Consider the following 16,944-nt stretch of genomic DNA (forward strand, 5'->3'; position numbering starts at 1 on the left):
AGTTTCGTACTTGAGACTTGACTCGGACTTGCCTGTCTTGATTTGAGACTTGACTTGGGACTTGAGTGTTAAGACTTGAGACTTATTTGTGACTTGTAAAACAATGACTTGGTCCCACCTCTGGAAATTCGTGTCCAAAAACCAACGAAAGTGGCACTGACCCAATGATAAAGATAGTGAACATGCACCTCACCGGGGATATGGCCGATGTTCTCCGCTGGTGCCAAACATATAGGCTACTGTTTGCTCAATAAATCTTAGAATTTGTAGTTGGGTTGGGGTGGGCATTCTATGTTGTGTGTCTAGTTTGTCTGTTTCTGTGTTCAGCCTAATATGGTTCTCAATCAGAGGCAGCTGTCAATCGTTGTCCCTGATTGAGAATCATATATAGGTGGCTTGTTTTGTGTTGGGGATTGTGGGTGGTTCTTTCCTGTCTCTGTGTTTGTGTTCTGCACTAGATAGGACTGTCTTGGTTTTCACGTTTGTTGTAAGTGTTCACAGTTCGTTATATTAAACATGTTGAACACTAACTGCGCTGCATTTTGGTCCACTCCTTCATCCCAGGAAGAAAGCCGTTACAGATCCACCCACCTAACCCGGTTAGGGTTAGCAGCAGCAGCAGGAGAGGCTGCAGCAGCAGCAGGAGAGGCTGCACTATTTGGAGGAATGGACATGGGAGGACGAATTAGAAGGCAAAGGACCCTGGGCAGAGCCAGGGGAATATCGCCTCCCCAAAGAAGAGCTGGAGGCAGCGAAGGCGGAGAGGCGCTATTATGAGGCGCTCGCACGGCAGAGCGGCTGGAGGCCCGAGAGGCAGCCCCAAAAATGTCTTGGGGGGGGGGGGGGGGGCACACGGGGAGTGTGGCAGAGTCAGGAGTCAGACCTGAGCCAACTCCCCCTGCTTACCGTAAGGAGCCGGTCAGGGCGGAATTGGAGGTGAGCGACGCAGAGACAGTGAAGGAGTTAATGGGGAAATTGGAGGAGAGAGTTATGAGGGAGGTGCTGGTTTGGTGCATGAGCCACGACATCCGCCCGACTGAATGTGTCGGGGAGTTGATATCACCGGGAACAGCTCTCCATACTCGTCCTGAGGTGCGTGCTAGCCGTCTGGTTAAGACTGTGCCAGCCTCACGCACCAGGCCTCCTGTGCGCCTCCCTAGCCCTGCACGTCCTCTGCCAGCTCGACGCTACAGCTCTCCCAGCCGGGCTTCCAGTGGAGAGAGAGGGCGTCGTACCGGGCAGGCACCGTGTTATGCGGTGGAGCGCACGGTGTTCCCGGTGCGTGTGCTTAGCCCGGTGCGCAACATCTCAGCTCCCCACATCTGCCGGGCTAGGGTGAAGATCCAGCCAGGGCGGATGGTGCCAGCCCTGCTCTCAAGACCTCCAGTGCGCCTTCACGGTCCGGTCTGTCCAGTACCACCAGTGCCTACACCACGCACCAAGCCTCCTGTGCGTCTCCAGAGTCCTGTACGTACTGTTCCTTCTCCCCGCACTCGCCCTGAGGTGCGTGCCCTCAGCCCGGTACCACCAGTTCCGGTACCACGCACCAGGCCAATAGTGCGCCTCGAGATTCCAGTGTGCCCTGTTCCTGCTCCCCGCACTAGCCTTGAGGTGCATGTCATTAGCCCGGTACCTCCAGTTCCGGTACCACGCACCAGGCTTACTGTGCGCCTCAGCCGGCCAGAGTCTACCGTCTGCCCAGCGCTATCTGAGCTGCCTGCCTGCCCAGAGCCGTCTGCGCTGTCCGTCTGCCCAGAGCCGTCTGAGCCATCCGTCTGCCCAGCGCCGTCTGAGCTGCCTGCCTGCTCAGCGCCGTCTGAGCCGCCTGTCTGCCCAGCGCCATCTGAGCCATCCGTCTGGTAGGGGCGGAGGATGCGGAAGGGAACATAGCCTGTGCCACCTTCACTGGCATGCTGAACAAGATGGAGGGCAGGCTGGAGGACACAGCCTGTATCGGTTTCGTCATCTGATGTTTTGTCACGAGGTTAAACAGATTAAGAGATATGTAGAGGAAGTAGGAGAGAAAAAGAGAGGAGTAGCGGAAGAGATAAAGATGGAGGGAAAATAACTAGGGAGAGAGAGACCTGCAGCTTTAACAGTGATCCAGAAAGCGGTGTAGTGGTAGGAGCAGAGTGGCTTGGTGAACCCTGACCCCCTGGGACGTGGAGGAATGTGTGCTGGTGTGGAGCCACTCACTACCTGCTGGATTAATGTTTTACTATGGAGATTTTTACAGCCAGCAGTCTGAACACACACTGCTGCCTCACACTCCTGGACTGCTTCATAAAGGCGCAGAGGCACAGGCATACAGTACATACTCACACAAACGCCCACACTCAAATGCAAAACACATGCACATACGTGAACACACATACACAGAACGGGCTAAAACATCTATTACTTCAAATGCATTTAATTTACAATGTGGTAAGTGGAGTCACATGTTGAAAAATTTCTGTCAAGGAACATTCCTCATGTTAATCAGTGATGTTGGTAAATCAATACACTCAGGTCAACAACCAATGATCAGCTACCCAATTCACTAAAATATCCCCATTAACTGACATGGTTTTTTAGAAATGAATCACTGTCAAGAGTTTCATAGATCACTAGTAAAACAAAGTCACGTATGGGCTAGCTAGAAACTGCTATATACTGTATTGAATGCTGACTGTAGAGTTGGTAACTCACCACGGGTGGTCTGAACCAGGCAGATATAAATATATGGATGTAGATAGAAGAGTAATTTGTAATAGAAGTTTGTCCCCACAAGCCAACGCATTCCATACACAACTGTGTGAGCTGAGTGAAGGCATACAAAGGGTAAATAGGCCAGTAAATATAAAGATATGCATATAGGCCTTGATCATGACTCTAAGTTCCATTACATTACACATAAGTCATTGAACGAAGGAATCTTCTGTAAGGGGGAGTTTTGATAAGAGCCCCGGCTCTCGGTCTGAACATTAACACACATCGCTTGTGGTACGGTTTTGGAAGCATAAGGACCTTATCTTTCATATCAGCGAGAAATAAAATTGTAAGGTTAAATTGATACACACTTTTATAGGGTTAGTGTTCCCACGCGGCCATATCTCCATGTTACAGCGCGTGTTTACGGAAGACGGAGGGACCACCTGTGCTAATTAGCTATCTTGCATGCTCAGAACACCTGTCAGTGACAGAAGAAGGCCGCCAGAAACATGTTGTCACCTAAAAATAAATGTTGGCTGCAACTGTGATAAAGCAGGTTAAAACTGTGTACAGTAAGTGTATATTTAGCATTGGAGAAATAAATTTGATGTGATATGAAAGTAAAGGGCTTTATGTTTCTAGAACCGTACCTCAATTGAGAATCAATTCAAGTTTAGATGGAGTATTTGGCTACCAGAGCCAGTCTACCACTGAAAATAACATACAGTTGAAGTTGGAAGTTAACATACACTTAGGTCGGAGTCATTAAAACTAGTTTTTCAACCACTCCACAATGTGTTTGTTATCAAACTATAGTTTTGGCAAGTTGGTTAGGACATCTACTTTGTGCATGACACAAATAATTTTCCCAACAACTATTTACAGACAGATTATTTCACTTATCACTTTCACTGTATCACAAATCCAATGGGTCAGATGTTTACATACACTAAGTTGACTGTGCCTTTAAACAGCTTGGAAAATTCCATAAAATTATGTCATGGCTTTAGGAGCTTCTGATAGGCTAATTGACATCATTTGAGTCAATTGGAGGTGTACCTGTGGATGTATTTCAAGGCCTACCTTCAAATTCAGTGCCTCTTTGCTTGACATCATGGGAAAATCTAAAGAAATCAGCCAAGACCTCAGAAAAAAAAATTGTAGACCTCCACAAGTCTGGTTCATCCTTGGGAGCAATTTCCAAATGCCTGAAGGTACCATGTTCATCTGTACAAACAATAGTACTCAAGTATAAACACCATGGGACCACGCAGTCGTCATACCGCTCAGGAAGGAGACGCGTTCTGTCTCCTAGAGATTAATGTACTTTGGTGCGAAAAGTGCAAATCAATCGAAGAACTACAGCAAAGGACCTTGTGAAGATGCTGTAGGAAACAGGTACAAAAGTATCTATATCCACAGTAAAACAAGCACTATATCGACATCACCTGAAAGGCCTCTCAGCAAGGAAGAAGCCACTGCTCCAAAACCGTCAATAAAAAAGTCAATGTGTGCAACTGCACATGAGGACAAAGATTGTACTTTTTGGAGAAATGTCCTTTGGTCTGATGAAACAAAAATAGAACTGTTTGGCCATCATGACCATTGTTATGTTTGGAGGAAAAGGGGAGGCTTGCAAGCTGAAAAACACCATCCCAACCGTGAAGGACGGGGGTGGCAGCATCATGTTGTGGGGGTGCTTTGCTGAAGGAGGGACTGGTGCACTTAATCAAAATAGATGGCATCATGAGGTAGGACAATTATGTGGATATATTGAAGCAACATCTCAAGACATCAGTGAGGAAGTAAAATCTTCGTCGCAAATGGGTCTTCCAAATGAACAATGACACCAAGCATACTTCCAAAGTTGTGGCAAAACGGCTTAAGGACAACAAAGTCAAGGTATTGGAGTGGCCATCACAAAGCCCTGACCTCAATCCAATAGAAAATGTGTGGGCAGAACTGAAAAAGCGTGTGCGAGCAAGGAGGCCTACAAATCTGACTCAGTTACACCAGCTCTGTCAGGAGGAATGGGCCAAAATTCCATCAACTTATTGTGGGAAGCTTGTGGAAGGCTACCAGTAACGTTTGACCCAAGTTAAAAAATTTAAAGGCAATGCTATCAAATACTAATTGCATTTATGTAAATTGATCACTTTGAAATAAATAAATAAAATTGAAATAAATAAATGCTGAAATAAATAATTCTCTCCAATATTATTCTGACATTTCACATTCTTAAAATAAAGTGGTGATCCTAACTGACCTAAAACAGGGAATTTATACTAGGAATAAATGTCAGGAATTGTAAAAAAAAAATAAAAAAAAATGAGTTTAAATGTATTTGGCTAAGGTGTATGATAACCTCTGACTTCAACTGTATAAGATCCTTGGACCTTAAGGACTAAAGGTAGGCTCCTTAAGAGTACATCTTGAGCTGGCTAGACATGCACATGTATAGGCTGACTGACTAATATCTTGACTAAGCAAAGATTACAATAGATGGTCCACAGTATGCAAATTGATGCAGGTTATTCTTAAACTTACCCAATAAAAATGCACTAAATCCCCGATTTGGCACATCATTGTACACATTAAGACAGTAGCCTACAAGTAGCAAAATAGAACTCAATTGATTGAACATGAAATGTATTTCACTCTGATTGAATGAATAGGCCTATAGCCTACTGTTTTCAGTCCAACCCTAATTTAGCATACCCGATTCAGCTAGTTAAGTTCTGGTTGAGCAGTTAATTAGTAGGTGTGAATCAGGTGTGTTAAATTAGGGTTGGACTGTAAACCCACAGGACCGTAGATCTCCAGGAAGAGGATTGGGCAGCCCTAGCCTACTGTTTATGTTTAAATGCAGTCATCTTGGTTTTCATTTGAAGCATATTTTTTATACATCGCTTGCAAACACATTCGCAACTTTATATTTGTGGTCAAATTTGCTCTGAAGTTGTCTGTGGTCAGAGACAGATACATGTGATTCTATGTTTAGGGGACATCTTCACCCGATATGGATGAAAATACCCTACAATTAAAGCTGACAGTCTGTACTTTAACCTCAGTCATTGTATAATTTCAAATCCAAAGTGATGGAGTACAGCGCCAAAACAACAACAATTGTGTCACTGTCCCAATACTTTTATCCTTTTTCTTTCGTAGAAGTGTGTGTGTGTGTGTGTGTGTGTGTGTGTGTGTGTGTGTGTGTGTGTGTGTGTGTGTGTGTGTGTGTGTGTGTGTGTGTGTGTGTGTGTGTGTGTGTGTGTGTGTGTGTGTGTGTGTGTGTGTGTGTGTGTGTGTGTGTGTGTAGGGGGGGGGGGGGGGGGTTGTTATGCTGATAACAAGGTGGGAGCAGTGTCCCCCACAGGATATGGAGAAGCCATCATGAAGGTCACACATCCAAACTCATGGCTAAACTCATCCTGTTTCACATGGAGCAAGGTAACTATCTCTCTCACACACAAACACACAGGGTCACACAGACACACATATGATTTATAAAGACAGAGTGATAAACTGAAGTCAGTAATGTTGCATTGGGCTAGACATCCATTCCTTCATTTGTCCATTTATACTTTCATCCATGCACGAATTCATCCATCCGCTCTCCCTGGAAGCAGTGAGGAGGCAGCAGCAGACGAGGCCCCGGCCTATGTGAAGGAGAGTGGTAGGTCTGGGTAAAGTTGTGGTGGACCCCCATGGTTGATGGTCCGCTCGCTTCAACAGCCTGCAGATGGCCTGTACACTGGAGAACACTTCACAAAGAGCATAGACTACCCCCACTAAAACACACACACAAAACACTATGGCTTGTAGTGGAGAATAATAACTCATTATACAATAAAACAAAATAATACAGAGTATAGATGACTGACACTAACACACACACATAGGAAAGAGAGAGAGAGCGAGGGAGGGAGGCATGGAAAGAGCATAGACGAGCCTAGAAGACACACTCAGACACACAAACAATTGATAGACTGCACTGAATTGACATTTTTCCGTCCCATAGACTCTTACCATAACTGTGTCTTTAGGAGTCAGTATTATTGCAATGTTTTCTAATCCTCAAATCAATGCTCATATTTAGAGCCAGTATTTGGAAAGTGTTGATCAAATGTAAATATGGGAATTCAGGAATAAAGCTTGTTTTTAAAACAAACATAGGCTATCCTTTCAATGTCTCATTTGGAGTCCTTAAAAGCCATGATGGTTCATGGCATGCATAAATACTAGCAGATTTACGGACAACGTTACGTATGGATTGTCCCTTTCACCTTCCATGTGTTGTGGCCTACTGGCAAAGGTCATGTACAACTCGGTTTACTCCACTAGATGGTGCAGAATATAAAGATTGTCACTGAAAAGCAATTTGCTTTAGTTGGTTTCAGTTGTATCTCATCTCAAAAATCGAAAAAAAGTAGGGGATCAGAAATTCTGACTGAACCCTTGTGTTTCATTTCAATAGTCGGAAGTGGTGTCCCCTTCCAGTCTCCTATTCCTTCGCCTGCACTGGTGTTAAAAAAAGGAAAAAAAATCCTGCCTGCTCAAATCAGTATTGGTGATGGAAAGGAGATAAATGATACCATTTGTCACCTGAGATGTCATCCTCAAAGTGGTTAGATTTGATTGAGACAGGACATGTGTGGTATAGAGGGATCTGAAGGTGCTTTGGGTGTCACTGCCACTCACCCTGAGACAACCCCCATCTCACATTACTGCAATGAGTACAAACACAGAACCTCTCCTCTGACAGTCAAACCTGCTCTGCTACCCTGCTGGTTTCTCCTGGCAAGGCTGGTTTGTGTCCTAAACATTGCTTTGGAAATAGGGGGAGATGCAGGGGCATCTTACAGTTCTATTCGTCAGATCTGTCTGTGTGTGCGCCTGCATGCATGTGTGAAAGTGGCCAAGGGCATCAGAGACATAAAAAGTTTATTTCCTGTTCTCCTATTAATCTATAGTATCTGACCCCAAATTACAGACAGTATATTATGAGGCTACTATTCTAATTTCTTCAGTAGGGCAATGGGCACATTGGTCATTTCATTTCACAGATTCCATAGGCCAGGTGAAAACTATAGAGGAATACATTGCAGAGGGATGTGTGTGCGTTTAAGGGAAATTGTCAACGCACCACTAATTCAATGTTGCCTACGTAAAAGATAACGGATGGAGGTGCTATTCTGGAGCCTTGGAACACCGACGGACAGTTGGAGGTCATGGATGGCAACGGAAGGACGCCCGCAAGGTTACGTTGGTGAACAGGCTATTATTTCCCCTTTGATGCGCACAGTCCGGTCTGCCATTGGTCAGCTCTGCCAGAAAGGGGAGGGACTCGAGTCCAAGAATCTTAATAGAAAAACTCCAGACTGACAGGACGGAAGAAAGGGTGACAGCTCGAAAAAGACGGAGGACAAGGACGCTTTGACCCGGCAACTGTCCCCTCGGAAGATTTTAACATTTTGCAGTTCTGTACATCCACACTTTACAGCCAGATAAGTGTGTTTTTCTGGATAATTCTCTGGTGTTATTGTGAACTTTATCTGAAGACAACTGAACTCTCTCGACTGGGAATGTTGTGTCCAGGTTGGCATTGTCAGAGACACAACGGAGACTGATTTTAACGCAGCATGATACCGGCGGTTGTCCATTCTTGCAAACACTACGGTACAACCTACTACCAAGACATATCGGGCTGCCTGTACCGCGAAAGCGGAGAGTTTATTCGTCCCGGACCGGCATAACTTGCCTAACGCTGTTAACTTTTTACATTTTCGTTGATGAGGTGAAGCGGTAAGTAGCCTAGAGTATGTCCAAAGAAAACGATGATAGCTGTTGGAAGAGCCTCAACCTCACCTATTCCACCTACTCTGTTTCCTCAGGGAGAAAAAATATTCATGGCGCATCTCGGCAGTTCCACTGGGATGTGTCAATTGAATCCCCAAGCAGTTCAATGGCGCTGTAAGGCTCGGGGAGAATAGCCAGCCATTCATGGCGGGAAGAAAGCGCTTCTATTTCATGGTCCAGACAAGACTATTATTGAATCTTTAGAAACAAAGGAAATCATGCTTAGAAACATTTATAAATACGAATTGATTGTTGAAAACAAAAAATTGCACCATTTATTCAGGGATAAGTAGCCTAGTGTGCTAGTTAGGATTATAGCTGACTTTTTATATATTGTTTATTATACCCCCAAGTTATAGATATGGCTCAGGTACTCTTTATTTTACTTCTACCTCCGAATGTATCTATATAACATCCTCCTGAAAAAGGCATGACATGATTTTCACCTCTAAATAGTGATAGTTAAACTGTAAGGGTTAGTGGGTTTCGGTAAGGTATTGTAAAGGGAAGCTCTTTGTGTGTGAGAACCTGTTTTGTGTGTTGATCTAAACCCGCCTTCTGTTTGAGGAGGGGTCTCCGGCTCCACTCTTTCCCATGGAGATGATAGGAGCACTTCCTGTCTCTCAGAACAGGCCAGGGCATGGAGTTTATACTGGGCTGGGAGTGGGAGTTAGCCATTCTTCTTTCACTGTGGAGACACACACACTCACAAACATGAATGCAAGAGCACAAACACATACAAGCACATACACATCAGCTCTCTCTCACACACACACACACAGTCTTAAATAACTAACCTTTTGGGGACACAATATAGTCCCATTAACAATCCTATTTTCCCATACCCTAACTTTAACTCCAAAACCTAACCTTCGTCCTAACCCTAAAACTAACCCTAGCTCCCAACCCTAAACATAATTCTAACCCTAACACTATGTCTAACCTTAACTCTAAACCCCCTAGAAATAGCATTTGACCTTGTGGGGACTAACAAAATTGTCAAATTTTTGTTAGTTTACTATTCTTTTGGGGTCTTCTGGACCTCACAAGTATGGTTAAACACATCCACATGCACACACACTCTTTCACCCATTAAGTTTAGACCCACCACCATGACTGACTTTGTAAATTGTTCTCTCTCAAGCTTAGTATTATGCAGGAAATTGTTCTGCTCCACTTGTATTGGGATCACGGGTGTCAGGACGTTAACCCCTGGCAGACCTTTGAGAGTTAGCAGTGTTAATCAGTGTTCCAGTGTCATGGCTCACCTGTCCTGATAGCGTTCACGATCGTGCTCGGAATACCAGCGTTTCGATTAAGTCCCGGCAGAGCCCTGTCCCAAGGTCATCTGACTGCCACCCTGGGGCGTCTCAGAGATTCTCGGGAAAAGATGAGAGGGGGGTTAAGGGGGCAGAGTCTGTGCTATCAGATAGGGTATGGAAACACGTGTCCGAACCGAAGGACTGAGCTAAACGCACACATCCCAGGCAGTGTGACAACCACAAGCCTTCATAAGGATTTAGGAGATTGAAGGTCATAAATCAAATCACAGTTTATTTGTCACATGCTTTGTAAACAGCAGGGTTAGAGTAACAGTGAAATGCTTACTTCCCGAAAAGGCAGAGATTTTTTTTTGAAATTATAGAAAAAATAATAACACAGTGAATAACTGAGTCAATGTGTAGGGGTATGAGGTAATTGAGGTAGAGATGTACATATAGGTAGGGATAAAGTTACTAGACAACAGGATATGAATTAGACAGTAGCAGCAGTGTATGTGAGGAGTCAAAAGAACAAAAAGAGTCTTTCAGATAGTCGGTAGCAGAGAGAACAGTTTATGAATTGGGTGGCTGGAGTCATTGACAATATTTAGGGCCTTCCATAAGAATTCATAGTTGTGGAATGGGAAGGTCACAAACCTACGTAGGCAAGGAGTGTGGCGGTCATATGACTTCATAAGCTAGTGGTGTGAATGAGGTCATCAGTTCTCATAGAGGAGCAGTGTTGAGGTTACTGTAGAGTGGCTATGAGCATGGTTGAGAGTTGTTTATGTTAAAGCAAAAGATGCTGGCCGCTGGCCAGAACAATAATCTGCAATGCTAGGTGGTTTGGAGGTTATAAGCCTGCATAGCCAAGGAGTATGGATGTCACAAGTCTGCATAGGCGAAGAGCAAGGCGTTTATAATCAGCTGGGGACTGTTGAGGTTATTATGTCTAGGTCTTCATGATCCCGAATGGCACAGCGGTCTAAGGCACTGCGTCTCAGTGCTAGAGGTGTCACTACAGACAGACCCTGGTTCGATTCCAGGCTGTACCACAACCGGCCGTGATTGGGAGTCCCATAGCGCGGTGCACAATTGGCCCAGCGTCGTCTGGGTTAGGGTAGGCCGTCATTGTAAATAAGAATTTGTTCTTAACTGACTTGCCTAGTTAAAGGTAAAATAAAAAAAATGTGAGGCTACAGTAGAGAAACCCACTCTGCATAGTGGGTTTCACTGTAGTCACTGAGATCTGTAGACTGTGCTGTTGTAGGAAGCCTGTCAACTGGAGGCAGTGATAGTCTGTTTGTTGGCCCCCTTTCTCCTCTTGTGAGGTCTGCTACGCTGCAGTGTGTGTGTGTGTGTGTGTGTGTGTGTGTGTGTGTGTGTGTGTGTGTGTGTGTGTGTGTGTGTGTGTGTGTGTGTGTGTGTGTGTGTGTGTGTGTGTGTCTGCCAACAGGCAGGCAAGAGAAATGTGGCTCAGGCGTGATTTTAGGTGGAATGCTTTGATGATTGAGGCCCTTGATCCGAGCAAGATTCAGGGTTCTCCGTCCAGTGTTTGTGTGTCTGTGTTCTACTTTGAGAGTGACGAAGAGCTCACAGAAGCCCAGACATAGAGATCACTGTAAACTCAGCACCCCTCTTTACCAGCTTGTTTGCAGTAAAGTTCTCAGACACACACTGCCGCTCAGTCTGCTACTGTAGAAGCTAGCGTTAACCCTTTCTTCACTGTATCCCACGACCTCCTATATCACACTACTCTGTTTACAGTCTTCTGTGGGTGGAGTCATAACCTTGCTGTGACTTTGACACCTTCCACGGAGACAGGGAATGCACTATAAAAGGGCGGGACCTTTGATACGGTATACCATGTTAACATTTACAGGTCACACTGCCCTCAGTTCGTGACCAACACATTTACACATTGTATTTGATTTAGGACCGAGAAGGCACCTCATAAGGGACACATGGAATTACAACACATGCATAACACATTACAGACGTGATACTTTTAGCAGGAGAGGTTTTGGACCTATGAGTACAGCGGGAATGGTCCGTTTTGAAGAGTGAGGAATGCTACTGTATGGAAATAGAACTGAAAGGCAGTGCTTCCCACCCTTCCCCCCCTCTCTCCCTCCCTCCCTCCCTCCCTCCCCCATCTCCCTCCTCCGCTCTGTGTGCTCGCCGGTTGCCAAGTGCTAAGAATCCGGGGAATGTGGGATTGCAGTATTCTGATAAAGTTTGCTTTGTTCCCTCAGTGACCTGAGCACTGGGAGGGAGGCAGGGAGTGTCAGCCTGAGCAGTACAGTGGTACACACACACACAGATACACACACACACACACACAGATACACACACTCACAGATACACATGTACTGTATATAGTTTCCAGACACACATACATACGAGTATGACATACACATAGACAGCCACGCATACATTTGCGTACATGTACTGTGTACATCATACAGACAACCACACACCCGACCATGCTAGCGATGGTATCACAGCTGAACAGGAAAACAGACATTCCAAGGACGTTAGCCCAAAAGTAACACACTTAAACTGTCCACTCAATGTGAAATAAAGGTAGAGTTGGTTGATATGGTGGAACAGGATTAGGTGGTAGAGCACTTGGAATAAGGTGGGAGGGCTATAGAATATAGTGATGCATTCCTCACCTTATCTTTTCACAGCATACACATGTGATTACATGCACAAGCACATGTAGGGACACACACACACACACACACACACACACACATGTGGAAAACTTTTGAAGTACACTACACACATCATAGACATGTATCCCCTACATTTAGAGACACACCGGTGTCACACAGCAGAGGGTAGGGTTAGGGCGGGTGTGGGGGAGTGTGTATGGTAAACACAGAAATGGACACTTTGTGATTGCATGGTGGGAGGAGGAGAGGGTTAACAGGGGGAGGCAGGAAGTCAGAGTTTTGGTTGGGGGATCAGGGGTGGAAAGGCCACTGGGAGAGAGTTCCACAGTGCAGACACACTGCTTTTTGTGCGAAGGGGCAATCAGTTTATTTCACTGTGTGTGTGTGTGCGTGTGCGTGTGCGTGTGCGTGTGCGTGTGCGTGTGCGTGTGTGTGTGTGTGTGTTAGTCTAAGCCTATACGTATCTGTGTTTGTGTGCCTGTGGGAGTGTGTGTGATGGCTAAACAGAAGCCCTGTGTGGTGTTTACATGGGAAATATGACGCCAGTACATTGTGTGGGGGGGGCTGCCGTCGTGGAATGTCACATGCTTACAGGACAACAAAGGAAAGGCAGAGAAAACATACTGGAGACCAGTGACCCTATACTGGACTCCAGAGCTGTAGCTACTGAGCCAAGTTTGTTGGAGATTTGGGATTTTTGAAAGGCGCCAACTGTTCCAATACAATGACAATGTAGTTAGCATGTTGTGGGACCTTTGGTGCTAACATGGCGATAGTTGGCCAAACTGAACTGGAGCTATACATATATGGCTATGCTGTATGTTACTAAAGCATAGTTCAACTAATGCCCGATGTGTGGTTTTAGCAGTGTGCATATACACTCTCCAGGACAACTGGCAGTATGGGCTACTGTAAACATCCTTGACTGAAAGCTGGTGTTTCATATAGGGCTTTCAGTCGGATGTTTGCAGCTGCCAACTGCTATTATCATCGCAACTACTATACAGATATTTTTACATAGCGACAACTGTTATAGCCATCACTATTAGGCTTACAGAGTCAACTGTGTCTGCCATTAAAACGAAGAGGCTTACTCTAGCGCGCACATAGAGCCGTGGACTCTAGCCATTCTGTAACATGAATTGATCAATTAAATCCAAATATGTTTAGGGACTCACACCCTGTTTCAGCACTCTGGACAGCTCTGACAGGCCATCACAGGGGAGCAAACCCACAGTGATTACAAATATGGAGGAGTCTCAATTCTCTTAGTTCAGTTAGATGGTTTTCTTACTGTGTCTCCTTTCCCTCATGACCACTGAAAAGTGAACGCACTGGACACACACACACACTGCTACTTTTCCTTATGCTGTGTGTCTGTTAGCACCATCTCTGATGACTGTGCCCAAAGGAGTTCAGAATAAGAGAGTGGGAGAAAGGGAGAGGGAGGATAGGAAATGACTGCAAGGCTCTGTTCAGGCCAGTTGATTAACAGTGGCAGGGAGGGGTTACATCCTCAGGAGAGAAAAGAGGCGGGGGGATGAGGGAAAGCTGAACACGGGCCAGGGGCCCAGGGATCTCAAATGTCAGATAATGCTATTCCGTGGGAGTCGTCTGCCATCTTGTTTTCCTCATCACGGGCTGCATCTCAATAGTTCGAAATTCCTTTCCTTGTCTAGGATACTACCTTTATCTACTACCCTTTCTGACCACTGGCAAGCAACACGGTGGAAACTTGTCAAGTCCTTTTACCAAACAGTGTTCTTGAAGGAAAGGGGACAAGGAAAGTTTATGATTAGGGTAATCTTACCCTTGATCTGTGTGTAAGAGTGAGTTCTAACTTCTGACCTATGACCTCTCCGGGCTTCAGTCAGTGTAAACATCCTACACTCTCAGCGGTGCCCTCTTTCAGCCGGGAGTGGGATGTTTGCGCTGCCTGACTCGGGAACGCTCCCGGAATATAGTGGCCTGCTTTCGGAATGCCGGCTGAGCCGAAGCATGAAACGGGTAAGGGTCGCCCTCTGATTGGCTGTGACCGGCTGATGTCGGCGCTGGTGAGACGGTACCACCCATCTCACAATAGATGTGTCTAGGCAGGTAGCCTAGTGGTTCAGAGCATTGAACCAGTAACCTAAAGATTGCTGGTTTGACTCCCTGAGCCGACTGAAAAATCGGAAAATATGCCCTTGAGCACGGCACTTAACTCGAATTGCTGCTGAAAGTTCCTCTGGATAAGAGAGTGCTCAATGACTCAAATGTTAAACAGACACGCTACAGGAAACACACACACACACAGACTTACGGGAATGACGTCATGGCAAAAGGGAGCGTAAGAGGATGTAGCTATAAATACCTTCATATGACCCCACAGAGACACACAGCCCTCTCCATGTCTCCCACCCTTCCTCCATGGGATGGGTTAGCTTTAGTGCCCTTGTTCTACTGTTATTACTCCTTAACCCCAATGTTCTTTTGGGTTTAACTCTCTGTTTTCCCTAATCTTACCCTCTCTCTCTCTCTCTTCAATACAGACATCAGAGGAAGAAATACACTAAAAGTATGTGGACACCTGCTCGTCGAACATCTCATTCCAAAATCATGGGCATTAATATGGAGTTGGTCCCCCCCTTTGATGCTATAACAACTTCCACTCTTCTGGGAAGGCTTTCCACTAGATGTTGGAACATTGCTGCGAGGACTTGCTTCCATTCAGCCACAAGCATTAGTAAGGTCGGGCACTGATGTTGGGCGATCCCATGGGGTTGAGGTCAGGGCTCTGTGCAGGCAAGTCAAGTTCTTCCACACCAATCTCGACAAGCCATTTCTGTATGGACCTCGCTTTGTACACGGGGGCATTGTCATGCTAAAACAGGGAAGGCCCTTCCCCAAACTATTGCCACAATGTTAGAAGCACAGAATCGTCTAGAATGTCATTGTATGCTGTAGCGTTAAGCTGGAGCTAAGGGGAATAGCCCGAACCATGAAAAACAGCCCCAGACCATTATTCCTCCTCCACCAAACTTTACAGTTGGCACTATGCATTGGCAGGTAGCGTGATTCATCACTCCAGAGAACGCATTTCCACTGCTCCAGAGTCCAATGGCGGCGAGTTTTACACCACTCCAGCCCGACGCTTGGCATTGCGCATGGTAGGCTTAGGCTTGTGTGCAGCTGCTTGGTCATGGAAACCCATTTCATGAAGCTCCCGACAAATAGTTATTATGCTGACGTTGCCTCCAGAGGCAGTTTCGAACTCGGTAGTGAGTGTTGCAACCGAAGACAGATGATTTTTACGCTCTTCAGCACTCGGAGGTCCCATTCAGTGAGATTGTGTAGCCTACCACTTAGCAGTTGAGCCATTGTTGCTCCTAGACGTTTCTACTTCACAATAACAGCACTTACAGTTGACTAGGGCAAAAATGTGACTAACTGACGTGTTGGAAAGGTGGCATCCTATGACGGTACCACTTTGAAAGATACTGAGCTCTTCAGTACAGGCCATTCTACTGTCAATGTTTTCCTATTGAGATTGCATGGCTGTGTGGTCAATTTTAAACACCTGTCAGCAACGGGTGTGGCTGAAATAGCTGACTGCACTAATTTCAAGGGGTGTCTACATACTTTTGTAGTGTATAAGCTTTGACTTTATTTAGGTTAGAGGGTGTCCTGTCTCCATGGTTTACAATGTTAAAGGCAATGTTGAATATATTGTCTTTCCCTTCAATTCACCAGAAGAGGGCAGGCTAGCCTTGCAGATCTCACATCGCTTAGGAAGTGCCGTATAATTACTGCATTAAATACTGTATTATCAAAAACAATCTATTGTATAGACAAGATAGTCAAGTGACTGCTCTGACAATGGAAATACATGTCCTCAAAGATGGAATGCAAGTTGGAGGCGAGATCAGGTGGGACCGTTCCAACCTGAACTAAGTCGTGCAGGTTTTCCACGTGAATCCACTTATATCAGTACATTTGTAACAGCCTAAACATTACGAAACTTGTATCAGACTAAATAAACTTCACGTAATTCATATCTGTCTCATAGACCTCCATACAAAAAAATTATCACACGACCATATTTTGGGCAGAGTAAATCCTCTCGCTTTGCCTCATCTCTGATATTATTCAGAATACCATAGGCCTGATTCCACATTGAACACTGCTTTTCTCCCCTCTTTCCTTTATGACTCACCATTGCAGGTTTGAAAAGACTGCAGAGACTTAAGCAGGGTGCGCTCCAGCTATTCAAATAGGGTACAGGTGAAAGTGTCTGTGTTAGTGTGTGTGCTTAGTAAACATAATAACAGTCAAAATATGTTTTTTCATCTATTATTGAATATCATTAATAAAGGCTGTTGTGTAATGAATAATGTGTGTGATTGTCTCAATGAGAGTAAAACATTCATGGGTTTGCTATCATCCTCGAAACTTTTGTGGTCTCTCTTGAA

General features: G+C 45.3%; 1 long non-coding RNA gene across 1 annotated transcript; it reads left to right on the forward strand.

Moving 5' to 3' along the window:
• Nucleotides 1–7,951: 7,951 nt before the first annotated feature.
• Nucleotides 7,952–16,866, forward strand: LOC129857212 (uncharacterized). The gene is made up of 2 exons (XR_008759882.1): nucleotides 7,952–8,496; nucleotides 15,025–16,866. It is a non-coding gene; the product is annotated as an uncharacterized LOC129857212 (long non-coding RNA).
• Nucleotides 16,867–16,944: the final 78 nt, after the last annotated feature.

Source organism: Salvelinus fontinalis, chromosome 1, assembly GCF_029448725.1.
Source record: "Salvelinus fontinalis isolate EN_2023a chromosome 1, ASM2944872v1, whole genome shotgun sequence".
Lineage (NCBI taxonomy): Eukaryota > Metazoa > Chordata > Actinopteri > Salmoniformes > Salmonidae > Salvelinus > Salvelinus fontinalis.